The 14,235-nt window shown below is 45.5% G+C and overlaps 1 protein-coding gene across 3 annotated transcripts in view; it reads right to left on the bottom strand.

The window, feature by feature from the left end:
* The window catches only part of GALNT1 (polypeptide N-acetylgalactosaminyltransferase 1), a 673,496-nt gene that overhangs the window by 385,829 nt on the left and 273,432 nt on the right, over positions 1–14,235 (bottom strand). The window lies entirely within an intron of this gene.

Below are 14,235 nucleotides of genomic sequence, written 5' to 3'. Positions count from 1 at the left end.
TATGTGTATCATTGGAACGAAGTAAGATGGACATGTTGTGTTTGGTATTAAAGCAACCAGATTAATGTGTATATCAATTTGATGCCTGTTATTAAGTTGTAGCTCATTGCAACAAGTAGATATGATTAAATGTATGAAAGCTAAAGTCACTCTTATTAGAACAATGGATTTCCTGGAAGACAGCATGCTTGACCAGTGGCTATCTCCTGTAATTACACCATCAGGGCTGGACCTTGTTTACATATGAACTGACCAGTGACTCATCATGAATGAGAAAGTTCCCTCCCTTACACTAGTCTGTGCACTCCCCCAAACGATAGTGTATTGCCGAAGAGACACGAAGAAGTGTGCTTTTTCCCCTGGTCCTGGACGAGATGGGTTTCTGCTGATACTCTGCTCCTTTGAGCATGGAGGGGGAGCGTAGTGAGCATTGAGGGAGATGGTCATTATATTGCTGGCCTGTAACTGTATGGATTTCTGCTTCCTGTGTAAATTGTAACTGTATGTGTGTATGTATATATATATATATATATATATATATATATATATACTGTACATTATGATATATTGAATACATATCCTTTTAATAACAAATATATACATCAATGAGCTTTGGAACTCAGATAATGTGTGGGTGTATGGTTTTCTCTTATGGGATGCAGTGTTTTGCAATGTATAGCGCACATTCATAGCACATGGTAATAAGATGCACAGGCGTCCACATTATATATTAGAGCGGGCATTTTAAATATTTGATAGAAAGCAATTTGGCATTTACAGATGGGGGCGCATCCGCGATATCACGTTCTTGATGATGCACTGTACAGGCGCCGCTGTGATCGATCAGCTAACGATAGATGCATCGCAACGCTGATGAAATCACATCCACGTGTTCTGTTCTGTTACCAGTAAGCCGCTGATATGAAATTCAAGGGACAGTGTGTGACTCACAATATTTAAAATGCTAAAACATATTTTTATTGTTGCAAAACAAAGTTCAAATAAGTCATATTGTGTTTGATTCAGATTGGTTTGTTTGTCTGTTAAATAGATTTAAAGTACATTTAAAAGTTGCTGCATAGCCATGATATAGCTGTGTTAGTATGCTGAGAAAATGTGTATGTGTTTAAACTCAGGGCTAAAGTAACATTGGTGCCTGTATAGAGTGTGATTTATTTGTGACAAAGGAGCTGCATGGTCTGTCCTCCATTTTGGCCTAGCCACATGGCGTGTCCACCATCTTGTGTAAACCTCATGGATATGGAAGGGGAGGAGCAGTGGCCATTTTAGGAAGGTCACTTTCTAAATAGCTGATTTTCAGTCTGGTCAGAACAATCAGTTTCCTTTGCCACAAAGTTTCCACATATCTACAAATTTGGCACCATTTATGAGTTACCAATTAATTTATTTAACCCATGCATAATCAATTACAAATAGTTTCAATTGGGCATAGGTGAGAGTGGCGAGTTAAGTTATTTTTTTTTTCTTGTCTGTGGGTAATTACCTTACATCAAGTTGCACACAGATAGAAAAAGGAAAGAGGGTTTTTGTTTCTTCTTTCTTTTCTTCCAAGACTTGTGGAGTCATTGAAATGCAAATTAACCTGTGTAACTACTTTTTCTTTTTAGAAGTGAAAAGCAAGTATCTTTGATATGCAAATTGGGGGCAGTGAAGAGGTGAGGTGTCTCATAGGACAGCAGTAAATGGCATATATATATATATATATATATATATATATATATATATATATATATAGACAGGAATCACGGCGGCACTCAGGAGACTGTTATACTTGCAGTAAGGTTTATTGCCAAATGTGCATCCAACACATGTTTCGGGACACAGCCCGTCGACGGGCTGTGTCCCGAAACATGTGTTGGATGCACATTTGGCAATAAACCTTACTGCAAGTATAACAGTCTCCTGAGTGCCGCCGTGATTCCTGTCCATTTGCAGTCATGCTGACTGAGGGAGGGCACCGGAGCAGGTAATGGACTGATGCTGTTGGAGTGCCGGCTGTAACTGTTTGCTATATATATATATATATATATATATATATATATATATATATAATATTAGAATTATGTGTATATTTATATCAGTGTATGTTCTGCAAGATAGCTATCCAATCTGAATCATAGCATTTAAATTATAGATTATTGCAGTCATTATAGATCATTATGAAATTGGATACATTTGTTTGCTATATACATATAGTGTATTAGTGTGTTAAGGGAGTAATTATGAAAACACAAAATGCAGTTCTGGCCAGGACGTAAAGGTTTATACAGAACAAGTGTGGGTTGTGTTAGTGAGTGATAATAGTTTGTATTGCTCACATTTATAGAGATTGTGTGGTTTGTTTTATTGCAGACGCACTTTTGTACACGTGATACGGGCAAAGTGCAGGGTCGCACATGCGGCGTAAAAGGCATGCACGGTAGCGTGTGTACGCAAGGTTGCGTAGGAGTACGGATGCCAAGTACAAATCACACGATAATTGTTCAATTAAAAGGTGGCATGGTATAAATTTAATACAATAGCACATAACTATCCGATTTCAAAAGCAGATTAGTGTAAGACTTTGTTTAAACGGTACTGCCTTTGGGTTAAAACCATCAATCGAAGGGAGTGGTACTTTCTGTACAGAAAAACAAGGTGCATTTGAGTGAGTAAAAGCGGAGTGAGTGGAGTTGAACCCCGGAAATCCGGGTCTCGTGGTACATCAAGTAAGTGGAGGCTTGGTGGAGTGAGGCGGCTGACTTACGTTAATTCAGATAGAGATAATACGCAAATCGTGAGAACTGCAGAGGAGCGTGATATAGAATTGTGCATTGTGTAGTTTAGAAATTGTGAATTGAAGTTTAAAGGTTTTGTATTACGCTCCGGCTGAGGAGCGCAACTTGTATATTCGACTCCAGTGATCATAGGGCGGATAGGTAACAAGCACCTAAACGCAGGGCGATTGGACCACATGTTTGTGGGTGCGATACGTGACGCAACTTGATACCCCCTTTGTGAGCTTTTGCGTAAACAAAGTTATCATTAGCGCTGTGTAGAGCAAACACAAGCGTGATTTGTGTACGTCAAAAGGGAAGTTTTCGCTGGTCTCTCTCAGGAAAATCTTCAACGGTAGATATTCACTGGAAAAAGTAAGTTACTCCTAAAACTTCCAGTGAATAGAAGCCAGTTAGGGCCTCACTGGGTACGCGGTGGTCACTATTGGAGTGAGTCATGGTACATCAGCGGAGAAGGAGCGAGTGGAAGCGTTAGGTGTCTATCACAGTCTATTATGTTGTGCATTTGGGGATTGCGTTTACAGGCAAAAAGTCTGCGATTGGATGGGAAGCAATGGACGTTTGGTAGCTAGGGTTCAGGCTGGAGAATTGCAGCCCAAGGGGTCAGCACGGTTTATTATGCGAGAGAAATATGGTTCACACACGGAGGCTTTTAGCAATGAATGGGTATGTATGACTGCTGAGGATAGGGCATCGTTCCCTGGGGTTGGTGAGTTTGATCCTAAGGTATTGCAGGTGGTATGTCTAACCAAAGTCATATTAGACAAGAACGGAAATATAAGAACTATTTGAACTGGTAGCAACAATAAACAAGTAGGAAGAAAAACAGAAAGCAAGTACACCGCCATATGTAGATGTGGAAACCGTTACCTCCAGCATACAAACTAATAAATATAAAAATAATAAGATTTTACTCACCGATAAATATATTTCTCGTAGTCCGTAGTGGATGCTGGGAACTCCGTAAGGACCATAGGGAATAGTGGTTCCGCAGGAGACTGGGCACAACTAAAGAAAGCTTTAGGACTACCTGGTGTGCACTGGCTCCTCCCACTATGACCCTCCTCCAGACCTCAGTTAGGATACTGTGCCCGGAAGAGCTGACACAATAAGGAAGGATTTTGAATCCCGGGTAAGACTCATACCAGCCACACCAATCACACCGTATAACTCGTGATACTATACCCAGTTAACAGTATGAAATATAACAGAGCCTCTCAACAGATGGCTCATAACAATAACCCTTTAGTTAGGCAATAACTATATACAAGTATTGCAGACAATCCGCACTTGGAATGGGCGCCCAGCATCCACTACGGACTACGAGAAATAGATTTACCGGTGAGTAAAATCTTATTTTCTCTGACGTCCTAGTGGATGCTGGGAACTCCGTAAGGACCATGGGGATTATACCAAAGCTCCCAAACGGGCAGGAGAGTGCGGATGACTCTGCATCACCGAAAGAGAGAACTCAAGGTCCTCCTCAGCCAGGGTGTCAAATTTGTAGAATTTTGCAAACGTAATTGACCCTGACCAAGTAGCAGCTCGGCAAAGTTGTAAAGCCGAGACCCCTCGGGCAGCCGCCCAAGAAGAGCCCACCTTCCTTGTGGAGTGGGCTTTTACAGATTTAGGATGCGGCAGTCCAGCCGCAGAATGCGCCAGCTGAATTGTGATACAAATCCAGCGAGCAATAGTCTGCTTAGAAGCAGGAGCACCCAGCTTGTTGGGTGCCTACAGGATAAAAAGCGAGTCAGTTTTCCTGACTCCAGCCGTCCTGGAAACATAAATTTTCAAGGCCCTGACTACGTCCAGCAACTTGGAATCCTCCAAGTCCCTAGTAGCCGCAGGCACTACAATAGGTTGGTTCAAGTGAAAAGCTGATACCACCTTAGGGAGAAACTGGGGACGAGTCCTCAATTCTGCCCTATCCATATGGAAAATCAGATAAGGGCTTTTACACGACAAAGCCACCAATTCTGACACACGCCTGGCCGAAGCCAAGGCCAATAGCATGACCACTTTCCACGTGAGATATTTTAGATCCACGGTTTTAAGTGGCTCAAACCAATGTGATTTTAAGAAACTCAACACCACGTTGAGATCCCAAGGTGCCACTGGAGGCACAAAAGGGGGCTGAATATGCAGCACTCCCTTTACAAATGTCTGAACTTCAGGCAGTGAAGCCAGTTCTTTTTGGAAGAAAATCGACAGAGCCGAAATCTGGACCTCAATGGAACCCAATTTTAGGCCCATAGTCACTCCTGACTGTAGGAAGTGCAGAAATCGACCCAGCTGAAATTCCTCTGTTGGGGCCTTCTTGGCCTCACACCACGCAACATATTTTCGCCAAATGCGGTGATAATTTGCGGTTACTTCTTTCCTAGCTTTAATCAGCGTAGGAATGACTTCCTCCGGAATGCCCCTTTCCTTCAGGATCCGGTGTACATTCGCCATGCCGTCAAATGCAGCCGCGGTAAGTCTTGGAATAGACAGGGACCCTGCTGCAGCAGGTCCCGTCTGAGCGGTAGAAGCCATGGGTCCTCTGAGATTATTTCTTGAAGTTCCGGGTACCAAGTTCTTCTTGGTCAATCCGGAACAATGAGTATAGTTCTTACTCCTCTTTTCCTTATTATCCTCAGTACCTTGGGTATACATAAAACGACTGGTACACCCAGTGTCACTAGAGCATCCACAGCTATTGCCTGAGGGTCTCTCGACCTGGCGCAATATCTTTCTAGCTTTTTGTTTAGGCGGGACGCCATCATGTCCACCTGTGGCCTTTCCCAACGGTTTACAATCAGTTGGAAGACTTCTGGATGAAGTCCCCACTCTCCCGGGTGTAGGTCATGCCCGGAATGAACACTGCTGACAGTGCTAACACGTGATTTTCCGCCCATCGGAGAATCCTTGTGGCTTCTACCATCGCCATCCTGCTTCTTGTGCCGCCCTGTCGGTTTACATGGGCGACTGCCGTGATGTTGTCTGATTGGATCAGTACCGGCTGGTTTTGAAGCAGGGGTCTTCCCTGACTTAGGGCATTGGATATGGCCCTTAGTTCCAGAATATTTATGTGTAGGGAAATCTCCTGATTTGTCCCTGGAAGTTTCTTCCCTGTGTGACTGCCCCCCAGCCTCGAAGGCTGGCATCCGTGGTCACCAGGATCCAGTCCTGTATGCCGAATATGCGGCCCTCTTGAAGATGAGCACTCTGCAGCCACCACAGCAGATACCCTGGTCCTTGGAGACAGGGTTATCAGCCGATGCATCTGAAGATGCGATCCGGACCACTTGTCCAACAGGTCCCACTGAAAAGTTCTTGCATGGAACCTGCCGAATGGAATTTCTTCGTAGGAAGCTACCATTTTTCCCAGGACTCGCGTGCAGTGATGCACCGACGCCTGTTTTGGTTTCAGGAGGCCTCTGACTAGAGATGACAGCTCCTTGGCTTTCTCCTCCGGGAGAAACACTTTTCTGGTCTGCGTCCAGAACCATACCCAGGAACAGTAGACTCGTCGTAGGAACCAGCTGCGACTTTGGAATATTCAGAATCCAGCCGTGCTGTTGTAGCACTTCCCGAGATAGTGCTACTCCGACAAACAACTGCTCTCTGGACCTCGCCTTTATAAGGAGATTGTCCAAGTACGGGGTAATTATTTCGGCCATTACCTTGGTAAATACCCTCGGTGCCGGGGACAGACCAACGGCAACGTCTGGAATTGGTAATGACAATCCTGTACCACAATTTTGAGGTACTCCTGGAGAGGGGGATAAATAGGGACATGCAGGTAAGCATCCTTGATGTCCAGTGATACCCTGAAAATCTCCAGGCTTGCAATAATCGCCCTGAGTGATTCCATTTTGAACTTGAACCTTCGTATATAAGTGTTCAAGAATTTTAATTTTAGAATGGGTCTCACCGAACCGTCTGGTTTCGGTACCACAAACATTTTGGAATAGTAACCCCGGCCTTGTTGAAGGAGGAGTACCTTGATTTCACCTGCTAGAAGTACAGCTTGTGAATTGCCGCCAGTACTACCTCCCTTTCTCTGAGGGCAGCAGCAAAGGCTGATGTGAGGTAACGGCGAAGGGGAGTCGCCTCGAACTCCAGCTTGTATCCCTGTGATACTACTTGCAGAACCTAGGGATCCACCTGTGGGCAAGCCCACTGGTACCCGAAGTTCCCGAGACGCACCCCCACCGCACCTGTCTCCACCTGTGGAGCCCCAGCGTCATGCGGTGGACTCAGAGGAAGCGGGGGAATATTTTTGATCCTGGGAACTGGCTGTCTGGTGCAGCTTTTTCCTTCTTCCCTTGTCTCTGTGCAGAAAGGAAGCGCCTTTGGCCCGCTTGCTTTTCTGAAGCCGAAACGACTGTACCTGATAATACAGTGCTTTCTTAGGCTGTGAGGAAACCTGAGGTAAAAAAATTTCTTCCCAGCTGTTGCTGTGGATACGAGGTCACAGACCATCCCCAAACAAATCCTCACCCTTATAAGGCAGAATCTCCATGTGCCTTTTAAAGTCAGCATCACCTGTCCACTGCCGGGTCTCTAATACCCTCCTGGCAGAATGGACATTGCATTAATTCTGGATGCCAGTTGGTAAATATCCCTCTGTGCATCCCTCATATATAAGACGACGTCTTTAATATGCTCTATGTTAGCACAATATTATCCCTGTCTAGGGTATTAATATTATCTGACAGGGTATCAGACCCTGCTGCAGCAGCACTATCCATGCTGAGGCAATTGCAAGTCTCAGTATAATACCTGAGTGTGTATATACAGACTTCAGGATAGCCTCCTGCTTTTTATCAGCAGGCTCCTTCAAAGTGGCCGTATCCTAAGACGGTAGTGCCACCTCTTGACAAGCGTGTGAGCGCCTTATCCACCCTAGGAGATATCTCCCAACGTGACCTATCCTCTGGCAGGAAAGGATACGCCAGCAGTAACTTTTTAGAAATTACCAGTTTCTTATCGGGGGAACCCACGCTTCTTCACACACTTCATTCACTCATCGGATGGGGGAACAAAACACTGGCTGCTTTTTCTCCCCAAACATAAAACCCTTTTTTTGTGTACTTGGGTTAATGTCAGAAATGTGTAACACATTTTTTATTGCCGAGATCATGCTACGGATGTTCCTAGTGGATTGTGTATATGTCTCAACCTCGTCGACACTGGAGTCATACTCCGTGTCGACATCTGTGTCTGTCATCTGAGGTAGCGGGCGTTTTTGAGCCCCTGATGACTTTTGAGACGCCTGGGCAGGCGCGGGCTGAGAAGCCGGCTGTCCCACAATTGTTACGTCATCCAGCCTTTTATGTAAGGAGTTGACACTGTCGGTTAATACCTTCCACCTATCCATCCACTCTGGTGTCGGCCCCACAGGGGCGACATCCCATTTATCGGCCTCTGCTCCGCCTCCACGTAACCTTCCTCATCCAACATGTCGACACAGCCGTACCGACACACCACACACACACAGGGAATGCTCTGACTGAGGACAGGACCCCACAAAGTCCTTTGGGGAGACAGAGAGAGAGTATGCCAGCACACACCAGAGCGCTATATAATGCAGGGATTAACACTATAACTGAGTGATTTTTCCCCAATAGCTGCTTGTATGCACATATTTTGCGCCTAAATTTGGTGCCCCCCCCTCTCTTTTTAACCCTTTGAGCCTGAAAACTACAGGGGAGAGCCTGGGGAGCTGTCTTCCAGCTGCACTGTGAAGAAAAAATGGCACCAGTGTGCTGAGGGAGATAGTCCCGAACCCTTTTTCGGCTGACTTTTCTCCCGCTTTTTTATGGATTCTGGCAGGGGTAATTTATCACATATATAGCCCTGGGACTATATATTGTGATGATTTGCCAGCCAAGGTGTGTAATATTGCCCTCAGGGCGCCCCCCGCCCCCAGTGCCCTGCACCCATCAGTGACCGGAGTGTGAGGTGTACATGAGGAGCAATGGCGCACAGCTGCAGTGCTGTGCGCTACCTTGGTGAAGACTGAAGTCTTCTGCCGCCGATTTTCCAGACCATCTTCATGCTTCTGGCTCTGTAAGGGGGACGGCGGCGCGGCTCCGGGAACGAACACCAAGGACGGGTCCTGCGGTCGATCCCTCTGGAGCTAATGGTGTCCAGTAGCCTAAGAAGCCCAAGCTAGCTGCAAGCAGGTAGGTTCGCTTCTTCTCCCCTTAGTCCCTCGCTGCAGTGAGTCTGTTGCCAGCAGATCTCACTGTAAAATAAAAAACCTAAAATATACGTTCTTTCTAGGAGCTCAGGAGAGCCCCTAGTGTGCATCCAGCTCGGCCGGGCACAAGATTCTAACTGAGGTCTGGAGGAGGGTCATAGTGGGAGGAGTCAGTGCACACCAGGTAGTCCTAAAGCATTCTTTAGTTGTGCCCAGTCTCCTGCGGAGGCGCTATTCCCCATGGTCCTTACGGAGTTCCCAGCATCCACTAGGACGTCAGAGAAATTAAAAATATGAATGTAACCTATATATGTACTAATGAATGTCAAAGTGTTATCTAGGAAGAGAGGGTGACCTGACTGGTTTCAGCCATTTCTCATGCACTGAGTATCCAACCGGTAAAAGAAGAACAGTAGCCTGCGGGGGAAGTGGCTGAGACCAGTGGAACTGGTAAGTATGGTGTCATTTGTGTACATATATAGCAAAACCCAAAAAATCAAATAAAAATCAAGAAAGTAACGTCAGAAATGGAGAAAAACCCGTCCGCACATTAGTATTTGCCAGTAGGAAAGCGGAAAGAGATAGGGTAAACCCCGGGTATTTCTTTTAGTTACCATATAAGTATTCATTCCTAGTAATGCCCCTAGTTAAGATGAGCTCGGAAATGTTTGTTGGACCATGTACAGACCCTTAATACGGGACGAGAAGGATTGAATGAATACTTTGCATGACCTAGAAGCTTGTTATTTTATTTTTTTTTTGTCTTTTGCAGTAATAGAAAATTATGCGTCTGGATAAGATCACTGGAAAACACTAATTCAGCAAATGGGAGGTACGAAAGAAGTGCAACATTACCCTTTGACAAAAACATGCTGAAGTTACGATTGGGCACCTACAATGCTAAACCCTTTCCTTCCTTCCTTTTCCTAATAGAAATGGCCCCTGACTAACGTAACAAAAATTTTGTTAAATGTGAAATACATATATTGTACTCCCGCTCAGGAAGTACAAGGTATGTTAGATACCCTCAAAGACTAATGTTGCATTACACTGTTCTAGATTCATGTCCATCACACATAGAGGAAATTATCTCACAGATACCGGGTTCCCTATGAACTTAGGATGGACAGGACACTGGATTGATGGCTGAAGTAGTCCCAGTAGTGACAAAGCATGCACAAGCTTTAACGCGGGGAAGACAAAGTAGGTAATCAATTCCCTGTAGTGCCCAATCCAGTTGTCATTTTAAGTAAAATCCTTTCCAACTCTACAAACTTATCTGTCACCAACCTCTATTCTGTTTCTCCACAGTTTCCTCTTCATCTTTTGCGTTCACACAGGGTGGTACAATACATGGACCCGATTACAGTTCAAACACTACATGCCTAATTGGTCCTTCAGAGTTCTGCCCGAACCCAGTATATCTCACCATCACAATAACACCAGTATTACTGCAGTGTGCCTTGTCATGCACAAAGGGTGGAGGAAGGATGAGAATACTGGTGAAGGGAAATTTTGTATAGACACTGATGTGCCTGTTGGTGAATGGCAAACCTGATATTTTCTTTTTCATTTTCTCCTTCTTTCTCTCCTCTTAAGATTTTTTTTTTTTTTTGAGTTATGCTCATGGTATTCTACATTGCAAACACACAACAGTTAAATTAAGAGACAAATTTGTGTTCCCTACAGAAAAAGGAGGTCTGGAAAGTGAAGGCATATGGTCAGGAGTCCTCAGGTCTAAAGACAGATGGACACGGTAAGCCAGTGGCCCCCAGAGCATATCTCCCAAGTCTAGCTGAGGTGGCACATGGTCTGACTCACTTAGGGTAATGAAGGTATGTGCAAGCTGGTAAGAGCCTACTGGAGTGCACCAGGGTTCTCTTCTCATGCAGGTAAGAAAGTAATGACATGTCTTACTTGCTTGAGGAGGAATATTGGTAAGGCAATAACAACAGAGCCATCCCATATCCCTCCTGCAGACAAACCTTTTCAGGTAATACAAATCAACTTCGTACAGTTAACACCCCATAGGAATTATTGTTATGTATTGGTGTGCACTGATGTTTTCTCAAACTGGGTAGAGGCATTTCCTGCCTCCACAAGTACTGCTGTGTTACCGCAAAGGAAATTGTGCAGAAATGTGCATGTAGATATGGTACCCCTAGAAGTAGGAGCAAAGTGATACTGGACTATTGTGGTCATAAACATTGGCCCTCATTCCGAGTTGTTCGCTCGGTATTTTTCATCGCATCGCAGTGAAAATCCGCTTAGTACGCATGCGCAATGTTCGCACTGCGACTGCGCCAAGTAACTTTACTATGATGAAAGTATTTTTACTCACGGCTTTTTCTTCGCTCCGGCGATCGTAATGTGATTGACAGGAAATGGGTGTTACTGGGCGGAAACACGGCGTTTCAGGGGCGTGTGGCTGAAAACGCTACCGTTTCCGGGAAAAACGCAGGAGTGGCCGGAGAAACGGTGGGAGTGCCTGGGCGAACGCTGGGTGTGTTTGTGACGTCAACCAGGAACGACAAGCACTGAAATGATCGCACAGGCAGAGTAAGTCTGGAGCTACTCTGAAACTGCTAACTCGTTTGTAATCGCAATATTGCGCGTACGTCGGTCGCAATTTTAAGAAGCTAAGATTCACTCCCAGTAGGCGGCGGCTTAGCGTGTGTAACTCTGCTACATTCGCCTTGCGAGCGAACAACTCGGAATGCGGGCCATTGCCACTAGTATTATGTAGCATCGGGATCACTCCCAGATCTTCACTTAACGAATCACCCTCTTCTAAATTTTTGTTTTGGTTTTTGTGTCTTTTTTTATTTTTTGGAAGGCAACCTCATGTCATGATTGATCCGCACAATGATCAGAAATACACCAATGAGGTGACAGTACAGTACCTTATCGAGATGAGCCAGCATTTGAGAACATGACAAAGGAACTTGAAACAGATATTTCTGATATGCCAAATACTGTCTTGATTGTGAACCAAGAAACTATTTGATTGTTCTTACACTCAGGTTGCCTAATAGACAGGTGGGAAGGACCATACCAAGTTTTGTTGACAGCACTATCCCAGTGAAAGTAGCCAAGAGAGAGACTTGGGTCTACGATTCCCATTGCAGGAAAGTCGGTAGTCCGGAAGGAACTTGTAAATGGAGTGAGATCGCAAAAGTATCACCAGAGAGTCTGTTCTATGAAGACTGAGAGGCGGCACTGTTGAACACTACCTGAGCGTGCTAAAGGATCACAGAAAGACCAGTCGTCGTAATTAATTTGCTATGAACAAGAGTTGTTTTGTTCTATTTCTCTTTTCTCTCTTCCTCGCTGACAAACATTCTATTTTTGCGAGGTTTTTCATGAGGAGTCGAGTGTAGGACTGGAACTGGTTCAGGAGGAAGGAGTGATTTCCTTATAGGATCCCAGGATAAGCCGATCAGTTTGTTAAAGCCAGAGAAAAATCAAATGTCTAGTAGTTACTGAGTTCGGAGGTAATGTGATAGGCTATTGTCTGAGTAAATAAGAATTTACTCACCGGTAATTCTATTTCTCGTAGTCCGTAGTGGATGCTGGGGACTCCGTAAGGACCATGGGGAATAGCGGCTCCGCAGGAGAGACTGGGCACATCTAAAGAAAGATTTAGGAATATCTGGTGTGCACTGGCTCCTCCCCCTATGACCCTCCTCCAGACCTCAGTTAAGATACTGTGCCCGGAAGAGCTGACACAATAAGGAAGGATTTTGAATCCCGGGTAAGACTCATACCAGCCACACCAATCACATCGTACAACTCGTGATAATAACCCAGTTAACAGTATGATAACAATGGAGCCTCTGAACAGATGGCTCCCAACAATAACCCGATTAGTTAACAATAACTATTTACAAGTATTGCAGACAATCCGCACTTGGGATGGGCGCCCAGCATCCACTACGGACTACGAGAAATAGAATTACCGGTGAGTAAATTCTTATTTTCTCTGACGTCCTAGTGGATGCTGGGGACTCCGTAAGGACCATGGGGATTATACCAAAGCTCCCAAACGGGCGGGAGAGTGCGGATGACTCTGCAGCACCGAATGAGCAAACTCCTAGTCCTCCTCAGCCAGGGTGTCAAATTTGTAAAACTTAGCAAAAGTGTTAGACCCTGACCAAGTAGCCGCTCGGCAAAGTTGCAGTGCCGAGACCCCTCGGGCAGCCGCCCAAGATGAGCCCACCTTCCTTGTGGAATGGGCTTTTACAGATTTAGGCTGCGGTAGTTCTACCGCAGAATGCGCAAGCTGAATAGTGCTACAAATCCAGCGCGCAATAGTCTGCTTAGAAGCAGGAGCACCCAGCTTGTTGGGTGCATACAGGATAAACAGCGAGTCAGTTTTCCTGACACTAGCCGTCCTGGAAACATAAATTGTAAGGGCCCTGACTACGTCCAGTAACTTGGAATCCTCCAAGTCCCTAGTAGCCGCAGGCACCACAATAGGTTGGTTCAAGTGAAAAGCTGATATTACCTTCGGGAGAAACTGAGGACGAGTCCTCAACTCTGCCCTATCCATATGGAAAATCAGATAAGGGCTTTTACAAGACAAAGCCGCCAATTCTGATACACGCCTGGCCGAAGCCAGGGCCAACAGCATGACCACTTTCCACATGAGATATTTCAAATCCACGGTTTTAAGTGGCTCAAACCAATGTGATTTCAGGAACTCCAAAACCACATTGAGATCCCAAGGTGCCACTGGGGGCACAAAAGGAGGCTGAATATGCAGAACTCCTTTGACAAATGTCTGAACTTCAGGCAGTGAAGCCAGTTCTTTCTGGAAGAAAATCGACAGAGCCGAAATCTGGACCTTAATGGACCCCAATTTGAGGCCCAACGTCACCCCTGCTTGCAGGAAATGCAGGAATCGACCCAGTTGAAATTCCTCCGTTGGGGCCTTCCTGGCCTCACACCAAGCAACATATTTCCGCCAAATGCGGTGATAATGTTTTGCAGTGACATCCTTCCTGGCTTTGATCAGGGTAGGGATGATTTCCTCCAGAATGCATTTTTCCTTCAGGATCCGGTGTTCAACCGCCATGCCGTCAAACGCAGCCGCGGTAAGTCTTGGAACAGGCAGGGCCCCTGCTGCAGCAGGTCCCGCCTTAGCGGTAGAGGCCATGGGTCCTCTGAAAGCATCTCTTGAAGTTCCGGGTACCAAGCCCTACTTGGCCAATCCGGAACCACGTAGTTCTCACTCCTCCCCTTCGT

This window comes from Pseudophryne corroboree, chromosome 5, assembly GCF_028390025.1.
Source record: "Pseudophryne corroboree isolate aPseCor3 chromosome 5, aPseCor3.hap2, whole genome shotgun sequence".
Classification (NCBI taxonomy): domain Eukaryota; kingdom Metazoa; phylum Chordata; class Amphibia; order Anura; family Myobatrachidae; genus Pseudophryne; species Pseudophryne corroboree.
This window is presented reverse-complemented; position numbering and strand designations above follow the sequence as displayed.